Genomic DNA, 13,716 nt, shown 5'->3' with positions numbered 1-13,716 from the left:
CCTACCAATTAAAAAAATTAAGTAGCCATTGAGAGTAGATTGACAGCTACAGAGCAATTTGGGAAAAGTTTGCTGTCAGGTAAACCTGAAACCGGTTTCTGAGACAGTACATGACTCCTTCCTGTCTTAGGAAAGTACAGAAAACCATAGTTAATTTGCAGGAAAATATGTTATCAGTTAGAATGACCTGGCTTTTGTGGCACGTCTACCCTACTTAAACATGGATAAAGTATATAATTTGAGGAAATATTTGACTACAATAAGATGACTAGGAAGAATTTGACCTAGCAAGGAAATCAATTGTGTTACTGTGACTCTGAAACTTCAGCCAGGTAGTGTTGGCTATCTAAGTGTGTATGTTAAAAAAGGTGTGACCTGCATCATGTCAGCAGGAACAAAGGCCTTTTAGATTAGGGATGGCTGCCATAGATGAGAGAGGGGGAGAGTGGCCCTTGAGCCAGGGGTTGTTATTCTTTATGGGAAAAAGGGGGTTATAGCCTATTGCCACTGAGATGTCTAATGAATATCTCAAATTCATCCTGTCGATAAGTGAACTTCTCCCTCTCCCCACCATTCACTCGCTCTCATTCCACCTGCAGTCCTCTTTATACCATTTGAAGACATCTTCATCCTTCCAGCTGCTCAGGGCAAGCACCTTGGAGGCATTTCTGATTCCTCTCTTTCTTTCATCCAATCTCTCAGGATATTCATTTGGATTAACTTTCAAAATAAATTCAAAGTTCACTGTTATCATCATGGTAGTAGTTACTATCATCTGTTTTAGAAAGCTTAGATCTTCTACCCATACCAACAGACACATAAACACACATTAACAAAAACAAAATGCATTTTTCAAAAACTGAAATCAGATTATGTCATACATCTGTTTTTCCTAAGGTAGGCTTTGTACTGGAGGCTGCCTCTGTTTGGAGTGCCTGACCCTCTGCTCCAGATACTTGCAAGGTGCACTCCCTCAGCTGCTACAAGTCTTTGTTCAAATTTCACTTTCTCAGGGAGGTCTTCTCTGATGCCATTTCAATTCCCTCCTAGCATTCTCAATCTTCTTTGATCTATTTTTTTAGTAATGTATACATATTAACATGCCATACAAGTTACTTAGTAATTTTTTTCTATTTCTTCCACTAGAATGCTTGTTTCCAAGTGCTAGTGATTGGGGGCTCCTGTGCTTAGTGATGTAAGTGCCTGGATCAATGACTGGCCTATGTCATTGATTTTATAAATGTCCATAGGATTTTAATAAATGTCAATTGAAAAATAAATACATTTTGTTCTCGTGTCAGTATAGAGGATAATATTCATTATTGGGAATTTGATCTTCAACATAAAATTGAATAAAGAATGCAGTCTAGAACCTAGTGGCTGAAATCATAGTTTTCTCTACTTAAGATAATTATGCCAAATGCACTCATTTAGTTTAATGACTGTATTATTATACTGTGGATTACAGTATAATAATATAATGTATATTATACTATATTATAATGTAGTATTATACTATATAATACTATACTGATCATACTATGTTACAAATCTTAAAATAGAATGTTGAACACACATGCAAACATATAAACAAAAATCTAAGTTTTCATGATAATAATTTTTTAGTTGCTTCCCCATCTAGTTCATGGAACCGTTCATGGAAAGATGAAACTTCAATAGACCCACATAGAATGACCTACATAAGTACTTCAAATATTAAAAAAAAGAAACTGAAGAAAAAGATTACATTAAACCCTTAAGTTTCCTGCCTAAGATGAGTTTTTAGGCTCATTAGAAGTTTATTAAATGAGTCAATTTTATATTTTCTATAATGCTTTCTTCAAAACTTTTATTGTGTCATAGGCTTTTAATCCATAGTATAATAATATAGTTATTAAATTAAATGACTGCATGAGGCATAATTATCTTAAGTAGGGAAAACTATAATTTCAGCCCCTTGGTTCCAGGCTGCATCCTTTATCCAATTTTATGTTGAAGATCAAATTTCCCTTTGCTGTGAGCTAAAGTTCTTGACCTATCCATTTTGTAGCTTTAGAGAACTTGCCAGGACACTATAGGAAAGAGCCACTAAAAAAGAAAGCATATCATTTAAGAGTAGCTGAATTGTGTTGTATTAGATGATTATGATGTTTTTGAGTATCCACCCTGGAAACATTCTCTCTAAAGCTATCTTATTTTCATGAAATGTGCCAACCAGTGATGTAATTAGGCATAAAGAGCAGAGAGCCACAAGAAGACCTTTGTAACACGCTGGAAAAGTTGTAGCAAGGTTAAACCCCAGCCCAGGCATCACTGTAAATCAAGGCACACATTTCGAAGGAAAAGAAACTTGACAATGGAAAAGAGCAGGTGCACATTCCTTTGCCTTTAACAATCTCCCCCTTGTGGCCAGAGTGTGAATAAGCACATGAGCTGTGACCTTGGACATGACTTTCTTTCGAGTTCAATGGCAGTACCTCACCTAAATCGATCATGAGTTCCTCTCTGTAAAGTACACTTGGTGCCTGTAAAACTTAATTTACTCAATTAGCAAATGTCAATCACAACTTTTGGCAAAAGTGCGTGCCCATCCCACAGCTGACTAGAACTTACTCTTTTAAGAGAATAAGATCTGGATATATACTCCTCCCAGAGCTACCAGACCTGTAAAGTGAAGAGAGCTCCTGTCTCAAAGAAGGTTGTGGGAATTAAATGCAAAGTGCCTAGAACAATGTTGCATGTGTAAATGCATAATAAATACTCACTATTCATCTTTACTGCCAATTTGTGGAAAAGTGTTTTTTTTTTTTTTTTTTTTTTTTTTTTTTTTCCAGAAAACCCTTTGGACTAGAGCCTCTAATCAAAAGAACAGAAAGTGTCAGACTAACTAAAATTCCATTACACAATAATGTACATTACAGACAAACCAAGTTCTGATCTAGAAACAAAAAAGTGTTTGTTTTGGGGGTAAAATGCATGAAAATCTCCTATAAATGAAACTTTATTTGGATCAAGTAAAGATGCTGGATGGAGCTCAGAAGATTAGGCAAAGTCTGTAATATCAGTTGGTGCTATCAAAACATTATGCATCAGATCATAGAAAAATATATTGCTCTTTTATTTCATTTAAATTTATTAAGCACTAAAAAAAGTCATAAATAAATATTCAGACCCATTCAGCAATTTGATTTAAGATGATACTAATTAGAAGGATTTAAATACAAGTCAAGTCTGCTTCATTGTTTGATGAACTAATAAAAATCCATCTGGACTATGGGCATGATAACAAAATTAAAGATACATATCAGCATCGAAATGAGCACCTAGATACCAGAAGATTAATATCTTTCAACTCCTGCTTTGTCGAATTATTCACATCTCTGTAGCCTTTTTATAATTTCTTAGAGCTTTAGAAAGGCTTAATAGTTGAGAATAATACATGTGATAGAATGAAATAATCCAAATGTGTATTTCTTGTTTTATAGACAATGATCTCGCTATGTTCAATTTGCCAAGCTTTTATTGAGAAATGCTCTGCACTAAGTTCTGTGCTAAGGGGGCATTGGTAACACAGAGATGAATAGCATATGGCTCCCATCTCCAAGGAGATGAGAGAGACATGCAAAAAAAAAAATAATTAAAATAGCAAGTGGCATATGCAATTGAAGAAATATTTGCAGGGAGCATAGGCTGTAAAAATGCTGTCTCTGAGTGAGAAAGACAAGGGATATTTAAGCAGAAGAATGATAGTTCCTGGGAAGACTAAGAGCATTTTATGAAGACAAAGAAAAAAGAGCTTTGCAGGAAATTGTACAGTAGCAAGAAGCAGTCAGCTACATTGGGAAGTCTTCAAGCAGTTCTGCTTGGCTGATACACAGTTTGATGCTTTTGCCACTGTCACACCTTGGATTTTACATAACTAAAATAAAAACTGTTTTGATTCTTAGTTCTGACATTTCCCAGCAAACCAGGGGGGGGGGGGGGGGGGGGGGGGGGGGGGGGGGGGGGGGGGGGGGGGGGGGGGGGGGGTCATTAAGTCCTGTTACTTTATACCCAAAGGGTCTGGATAACTTTACACCAAAAGAAGAACATACAGACACTACTGTTCACATAAAAATGAACCATAAAACACAATGATTACATAATATTCTCCCCAATTTCTTTTATGACATTTAAAATTTGTCCAGTAATTTGTCTAATTTCCTTCTGGTAAATACTATGCAATTTTGATAAATTTTTTGAGCTTCTTTTGCCTATCTTTCATTCTACATCCACATTGAATTCTACATTGAATCCATTGAATACTGAATGAGTAAAGTGGTTATAGGTAAATGTATAGTGTATCCTGGGTGGAAAAAAATAGCTTGCTATTTTTACATAGTATACTTTTGTACCTCACCAAGGCTTTACACCTTTGGAAGAACAAGGGATTAATACTCTGAGTAAAAATATTGACGGCCTCAAGTATATTAAAAGCTGCAGAGACAGAAGGTAATAAATATTGTTAAAATGCTTCATAGTCAGCAGGTAAAAAACTAAGCTGGACATGGAAAATATAAAGAAGCATTTATAAGAGTAAGTGAGACATACCCTGAAATTCCCAAAACTGTATAGAAAAAATCCAGAGACTGGGTCAAAACTATTACTCATGTAAGGAAACAACTAAGGGAATTAACTGTTAATTTAATACCATTTATACTTATATGCAGGAAGTCTTAAATAATTCAAGCCACATATTTTTTTACAGCAACAGGAAAGATGGAAGCAGCAATGAAAATGTATTCCAGGGCTATTATACAAGAAAACCTCAAGAACTTTAGATACCTTTGATCCTCAGAAGAATAGTGTGAGGTGGGTGCCGTTGTCCCTATAATTCCAGTATGAAAAATGAAATATAGACACCTTAAGAACTTTGTCTCTGATCATGCATATAGTAAACAACAGAGCTGGGTTGGGACTAGGACCATCTAATCTCAAAGTCTCTGCTTCTTCTCATAAGATATGAGATAAGATATGGAGGCCCAGCTGTTACCCAGTTTATAGCTTAAAGTGGAGTACTAAGGAATGAGACCACCAGACCCAAAAAACATAATGGGCAAGAACATTCTCAATTTTTCTTGAAGCCTCAAAATTAAAGTTTCCAGATTTAGCAAGTAAAAATACAAATGCCAGTTAAATTTGAATTTCAGATAGGCAATGAATACTTTTTAGTATAGATACATCCCAAACATTTTATGCTAAATATTTTATTTGTGGTATATCTGAAATTCAAATTTAACTGGATGTTCTGTATTTTATCTGGTCAATCATACTCAATACAAGCGATTATGCTACTTCTTGTATTAGTTTGTTTTAAACATGTTAAAATTGACAAAAGTGTTCAGTGTTGACATTCTGACTCAAATGGCTATTTCTTCAAAGCATTAGATAATAGCTATGTTTTCCATACTGTTTTCACGGAAGCAGCCAGCAAATACACCCAGAATTTTCTGTGAATTGTTGAGTGTAGCTACAAAATAGATCAAATACTGGAAAAAAGGCTTCAGAGAAGTTTTAGTCATCCTGTGTACCTCATCGTAAGCTATTCCAGGGAATCTCTAGCATGTGATTCACTCTGAAAACAAAAACAAGAGAAATAATTGGTGTTTACTGAGGCTAGTGTTTGTCAGCTCATACCTAGCTACCATTTCATTTTATCCCACACTGAAACCCATCTTCCTCCTAACATGGGTGGACAAAAGATGAGATCATCTTATCTAACAGGCACTATAGCAACAGGAAAACTTGGTGCTTTTGGAATGTGAAATTACTGAGTTTGACATGAAACTAAGAAACTGGGGTTCACATTGACTTCCTAGAGTTTAAGAATGTCTGATCTAATCAAAATGCTAAATTAGATTTCACGCACTCAGCCTCTTTATCTTTATTTTCTTGAAGATTTTGAGCATGAATAGGCTTAAAGAAGCGTCGAGCCATTGCGGAACCACTGCAACCTCTGCCATGATTGCAATTGCCAGGGTATGTGATTGCACAAGTAAGTAGCATTCTCATCCTGGTCTTTTCCCAAAATTTGTTTTGAATCACGTGTAAATTCTGTGACCCCTCTATGCAAGCAGAATAGAGGTTGATAGCCCATGGTTTGGAGCCTGACTGTGTGGTATCAAATCCTGACTGTGCTAATGCATATATATACACACACATATATATACACACTATATATATTTTATATATATGTATGTACATATACATTATATACACACATTATACGTATACATACATGTATATACATATGTATATATGTATATGATATTATATATATGTATATAATCAAAGTGTATCAGTTTGGTTTTACCTCGCTAGGATTGTTAGGAGGATTGAAAGCATTTAGAAGAGTGCTAGATATATATATAGTAAGTTCTTAATACATGTTACTTATTTTGTTTCTTTAGCAAAACTAGTCCTATTGCATATGATATTTTATAAAGATAAACCTCAATAATTAACCTTGTGACTGGAAACAACATAGAAAACATTCTGGATCTCAATTAATTTCCGAATGGAAAGATGAGGAAATCTCAAAAATGATCCTTAAATAGTGAATGCCAAAATAATCTATGATAATTTACAATTACAATTGCTAGTGATCATTGTAATAAAATATCTTTGAAGGATGTCTCAGATGTAAAAAAAATATATTAAGAGTTACTTTGGGAAATTGGGTTATAGATAATAAAGTTAACTTCTGCCACTCACTGAGGATGTTTCTATCTACATCCTCTAGTATCTAATCATTCGTTAGTGTATTATCACTCTTGAGAGCTCAGATACATATAGAATGCATTATATAGTAAAATCTCTAAAATTGTAACAAGAGAAACCAAAGGATCCAAGAGGCATAGTGCTTTGTTCAAGTTCAGTCAGCAAATTGGTGACTATAGCAGCATCACCCAAGATGGCCCCCAAGGGTCCCTGTCTCCTGGTAATCATGTCCTTATATAAATTTTTCCTGTTGCATATGGGCTGGACTTAGTAATTTGCTTCTAATAAATGTAATAAGTGGAAGCACTAGTATGATTTTTTTCTCTATATCCCTTTCCTACTTTGTTGGATGCCAGCTGCCAAGTCAGGAACAGCCAAAAGAAGAGGCCCAATTGGCAAGGAAATGTAGTCTCCATCTCCTGCCGACAGCCACGGGAGTGAGTGAGTTTGAAAACAGACCCCCTATCCCCAGTCAAGTCTTCAGATGAGTGGTGTCCCAGGCAACACGTTTATTATAAGCTCAGGGGAAACTCAGAATCATCCAGCTATGCTGCTCCCAGATTCCTGGCCTTCAGAAACTGTGTGAGATAAAAAATTTTTGTTGTTTTAAAATGTTAATATTCAGGTAAATTTGTTATGCATCAACAGAGTAATAATGATATGAAGGCAGAGCTGTTATCAGAGGCTCATGTTCTTGACAGAAATTTCTTGAGTAAAGGGTGGAATCACTATTGTTTGTTTTCAGGTTTTAACAACACACTTGAATGATATCAAGAAAGTTAAAATTATTAGTTAAAATAGTTCAATTATTAGCTCAAAGTTGAAATTATCATTTTTAATGGGCCATTACTCAGTCACAGGGATGGAAAGCACTGATGGCACTCTGCATTTACCAAACCACTTTGGCCACAGTTAGCATTTCTGGCTATTTACTGAGGCTCCACCTAATCAGGGCAGATCTTATATCCACCTCTCCTGTTGGGGTGAATAAAAACTTCTTACAATCCCTGCAGTTGATAACAACTTTGCAAACAACATTCACAGGTGTATTGGATTCTTTATATTGTGACAACAGAACCTCAGACTGAGTACTTAAAAGAGATTCTATTTTTCAGACAATAAACTATTTACCTAGCAATCTTTTCAAGTAGATCAGTGTTGTAATCATGGCTTGCCACATGAGGAAGCATGCTAAACAGTCCCTCCTTGTTCATTAAAAATATCAGGCTTAGACAAGCATAAAAATGAAGGTAACCATGAATCCATGCCAAAGTCCAAGAGGCAATATGTCATCACTGGTGAACAGGTGGAGAAAACCTCCTACGAGTTGATTTTCATGAGATTTCACAAACTTCAAGCCACAGCCAAAGCTGGCCGTGACTTCCTAGACGGAGAAAAGAGAGCGAATACCAGCACAAGGTTGTCAAGGGAAGGGGACAATTCTGATGACAGCCTGGCATCCACATTCAAATAGTTTCCCAGGTATCTCCCATTTGTATTCCCTTTGGGATCCATAACAGAGGGGACCTGAATAAAACATGAAACAATGTTGTGTCACTAAAAACTGTCAGATATTGGGAGCACTGCCTGGAATTCATTTAGCAGAGTGGAGTACTAACAAAAATTAACCTGTGAATTGTGACATGTTGGGGATGCCTCCAGGAGGGGTGCAGTGGCACTTTTACCAGAGAAGAGGATACACTAGCACAACAAAATGTGGTGGAGATACCCTTTGGAGTATTTCAGTGTCCAGAGAGCAGTGTAATCCCCCAGAAATGGCTTGTTTTGTAAGCAAATGTAAAGCAACCTCTGGATACTCCCAGGAACATTTTGGAGGTGGAGCCTTTCCAAAGTAGAGACAAGGGCCAATGGAATCTGAGTAATTAAAATTGCCATGACTATAGAAGTGTTTCCATGCCCATGAGGCCTGGGAAGAATCAGGTTTCATGTATATGCATATTTTAAACAGAAAGCCGAGAAAGGAAGAAAGAAGAAAGGCAGTTTCTAAGAATTAGGATAGATAGATTACGTCCTTGCAACAGGTATAAGGACTTCTAAGGGAGATGTACTGCAACTACAAAGACACAAGGCTTAGTAACTTCATATTATAATCTAATATATAAAGAGCATATAGTATACCATCTTAGTATACAGAGATCCTGCATTATATTTGATTTCTATTGGTGTTTTAACAAATTACAACAAACAGCTGCTTAAAACAACAAAAAATCATTAAATTACAGTTCTGGAGAGCAGAAGTCCAAAATCAGTGTCAGTGGGTGAAAATCAAGGTGTTGGCAGGCCTGCATGCCTTATGTAGACCCTAGGGGAGAGTCCGATCTCTTGCCTTCTGTAGCTTCTGGACCCTGACTATGTTCCCTGGCTCACAGACCCTCCTCAATCTTAAAAACCAGCTGGGTAGCATCTTCTCTTTTCTTTGACCTCTACTTCTGTGTTTACATTGTCTCTCTCCAATTTTGATCCTCCTGTCTCCCTCTTATAAGGATGCTTGTGATTATAATACATTGGCTGACCCAGATAATTCTGAATAATCTTCCTATCTCAAGATCATTAATTATATCTGCAAATTCTCTTTTACCATGTAAGACAACATATTCACACATTCTGAGGATTAGGACTTAAACACTGTTGGAATGGGGAGTGTATTAGTCTGTTTTCACGTTGCTGATAAAGACATAACCAAGACTGCACAATTTACAGAAGAAAATGGTTTAATGGACTTACAGTTCCACATGGCTGGGGAAGCCTCACAATCATGACAGAAGGCAAGGAGGACCAAGTCACATCTGACATGGATGGCAGCAAGCAAAGAGAGCTTGTGCAGAGAAACTCTCCCTAATAAAACATCAGATCTTGTGAGACTTATTCACTATCACGAGAACAGCGTGGGAAAGACCTGCCCCCATGATTCAATTACCTCCCACTGGGTTCCTCCCACAACATGTGGGGATTCAAGATGAGATTTGGATGGGGACACAGCCAAACCGTATCAGGGACGTTGTTTATTCAGCTACCACGTGCATATACAGGAGCCATGAATTTATACCCCAAAACAAATTATTTCCTCTTCCATTTTTTCCTCATCCCCAGTGTGTAAATTTTCTTGTTCATTGCTTTATTTTCTTTTGGTTTAAATACTCGGAATTTCAAGTTAAAGCCCCCTTTAAAAATCCCACCTCTGATTTAATTTTTAGATCAGTGATTTATTAGATAGGGATTTATTTGTTTTTACTGGTATACAATAAAGGATATTATTACTGAATTACGAAATGCTGTAAGATCCATCTATTTCAACTGAAGGAGTACACAGCTATGTGACTCCTGCTGAGAAACCAAGGTTTTACAATTTTCATGGTGGCTCTTTCCACTGTGGTTTCCCTGTATCATTTCTTTCTGAATATAACAACATCATCATCATTAATTATCATGACACCTCATCTACCAGCTGGTGATTATTTTTCCTTCTTCAATTCTGATTTCTCATATTTTTTTCTGCAACAGTGAACAAGCTTAAATTAACCTTCCTATTTACTATATGTTTACATTTTGAAACATTCTTCATTTTACAAAGCCTCTTTTTTTTTTTTTTTTTTTTAACCCTGCTTTCTTGGGGACATATATAAAACTAAAGAACTTAAAAATTGTCAAATTTCTGCTGTGCAAATCTCATTCTAGCACTACAACTTCTGTTCAAACAAATCACAAGTGTTTCTATCCTCCACATCCCAAAAGAGCTAGACAAAAGAAATCCTCTGTTTAGTAACCTGGCCTTGTTTCATGAGCTTTTTTCAAAGGACCACATCCTAATCTGCTAACACTAAGGTAACTACATAACGTTACAGTGGATGGAAATCTGTCCAATTACACATTTTCACAGGCCTGCTATTAAGTTTCAAATAATTGCTCAATTCTTGCATAACACGAGCTATTAACATAGCTTATCACGTAGCATGCCAGTATTGAATTTCCATCTAAGGGGTTATTTAATAATGGCATTGAAATAAAAAAATGAAATCTCTAGACCCTGAGCAATATCACTGCTTTTACATGCTCTGCAGTCTGTAATAGGCTATTAGATAATAGATAGTAATGTATTCTGGAGGAACAGGTCCATTGACAATGAATAAAGGGCATGATTTTATTCTTGCTTCACAAAGAATGATGTCTGTATCTTTTGTAAAAGAATTATTGTCTTCAAAAGCTTTCAGACTTATATCATTTTGCAGCTGGCATATACCTCCAGTTCTGGACATCTTAAGAGAGCCAGAAACATTCTAGAATATATACAAAAATATCTCGGAACATGGATGTTTTGAAATGTTAAAATCATGAAGAATTGTAAGTTAATATTATTAACATCTTACATATCTAATGAAGAATAAGGAAGAAAGGAACTATTTCTTGAATTTCAGTTACAAGATTTAGAGTATATAATTTTAAAACATATTTCCTACTAATAAAGCAAATATTCACAGTACAAATGTTTTAAATTTTTAATGTTTTATATCTATATCTATATATAGATATAGATATATATGTTTTTGTGTATGTCTCTAAGTTACTCAAATATTTAATACCAGGACAATTTCTGTAGAAATATTAATACATTTGTACTATGTTTTAAATGCTCAAAAATAAATACATTAATAATTCTCAAAGAAGTTCACTCTGATTTTTCTGTGATTAGTCAGACACTCGAGGGCAGTGCGTATGGAATTATTAACACCTCCAAGAGCCAGAGCTATCAGAACCTAAGCCAAGCACACTCCATTTCTGTGCCTCACTCACCCTGTAGCTCTTTACCATAAGAGGCAATTTGAAAAAAGACACTTTGCTTTTGTTTAAATATCCTAATGTACTCTCAAGTTACTATGGTGATACCCCTGGGACTTGTAAGGATCTAAAAGTGGCATGAGCTTCCTGTGTATGTTCATCATTTAAAATGCTTATCTGATAAAAGACAAGTCATTAAACATATTCGAAAATTTAAGAATTTAAAGTATTGAGTTAAAAGAAAAAAAAAAAAAAAACAGTAAAGAAACTTTCCATGCCCTTTACAGATATCAAAGAGATTTTGAGTGTGATACTCCCCTTTCATTTGCAAAAATCATTTGAATGCTAAATATTGAATCTCACTACAGCTTAGCCATGTCTTTTAGTTTACGCTAGTATAGGACAAACTGCCTTTGACATTTTGAAGCAACATAATGAGTATTGTCAGTTCATGTTTTTTAACAGATTTTGAAGACGAAACAAAGAAACTAAAAGATAAAAGAACTATTTTGATTATTTGGAGACAGACCATTGTGGCCATCAGAACATTGTCCACTAGTTGGAGAATTAACCTCATTAAAAAACAAAGATATATTGCAGCAATTGTTTTAAAACAAAAGAGAGGTCTCTTTTATTAAAACATCACACAGGCTACAAAATCAGAAAACTGATTGACCAAGAAGAGAGGATCTGTCTGAATTTTAAAAAGAAAATTAAGCACAGGATCACGGTTTGCCCATCTATCACAGCAAAAGTTATTTTAGCAAAATAATGAAGACAATGACCTTGTTTCCATGCAAAACCTGGATTGGGTTACTTTGCAAATTCAGTCAGCTCCATTAACAGCAACAACTTCAAAAAGTGTGAAAATATATTCAGTGAGCTTCTTGAAGTTGGCTTATCTATCTTATACATAAATGGTGTATTTGGTTTGGAAGTATCACACATATTATGGATGCAAGGACAGAGTAAAAGCAGTTTTCAAAGAAAGTTAGAAATAAAGATCGATGTGTTCTCTCACAGTTTTAGCCTAGAGCTGAGATGTCCTAAAGATTCTGTGATACAGAATTTGTTTCAAGGTATTCTATTTGTATGAAAGATGAGGAAATATTAACATCCTTTTCTGTTTTGGGGGGTGGTACCTACATAAAATGTATTAATATCACAATCAGGAAACTCACTGGGAAGGTTCATTTCAAGTATAGAGAACTAACTTTGAATATATGTACATGTATTTATATGTCACTCATCACTTGATATATCACATGCATTCATAATAGAAAACTTTTATTAACTTTATTCACAGAGGTGAGATTTTTAATTGTTGTTTTTTAATACAGTGAGACAGTTGTATCCCTCTGCTGTTAGAGGTAGCAGTTGGCCCAGACCTAATTCTGGGTGCTCATTCCAGCATAGTACAACTCGTTTCATTATGTGGGAAAAAGTTATTTTGCCTCTCTAGGTTTTAATTTTTTTTTCTGTGTGAAACAAGTTTAGCAGCGTGTTTCTTAAAAAAAAAAAAATCGGAATTTTCTGTTTGTTTATGAAATTCACGGCCAATAACCACTGTGAACATCTATTACAAAAGTTGATATCCCTAGAGGGTTTTGTTTGGCTGTTTAACTAAAGAAAGAAAGATGCTGTTTGTTTTTGGTTTTGCTGTATTTCACCCCACCCCACAGAGGGGCAGCAGAAGGGAGAGGAAGGAAAGCTGAGTTTCCCCTCATCCTCACCACCTTCCTCTGTCTTACTTTACCAGGTTTGTGTGACTAATTTGAAGCTCTAAAGAAATTAGAAGTAAATATCTAGCAGCTGAAAAAGATCTGTTCATAAAATGCTGGGAGAATCTACTTCCCTTAGGATGTGCCACTTGAGGGCTCTTCTATGGTGAGAGAGAGATTTCACCATCTTAACAGCAGTACCCCAACATGAGCTTCACCCTCAAAAACACACTCATACCTTCCACTGCAGACCTCAGTACATCAGGAGCAGGCAGGCATGGAGAGACAGCCATGCCACATGGAAGAACATTCCTTGAAAAATGCCTGAAGAATGATGTCCTGCTGCAGAACAGAGAAGAACACATGTGGCCTGCGATGTATTTTTATGGGGTGCTCCAAGATAATCAGTTGTTAAGGGATGAACAAGAATGGACTAAGGTCT

This window comes from Macaca thibetana, chromosome 2 (genome assembly GCF_024542745.1).
Source record: "Macaca thibetana thibetana isolate TM-01 chromosome 2, ASM2454274v1, whole genome shotgun sequence".
In the NCBI taxonomy this organism is placed as follows: domain Eukaryota; kingdom Metazoa; phylum Chordata; class Mammalia; order Primates; family Cercopithecidae; genus Macaca; species Macaca thibetana.
This window is presented reverse-complemented; position numbering follows the sequence as displayed.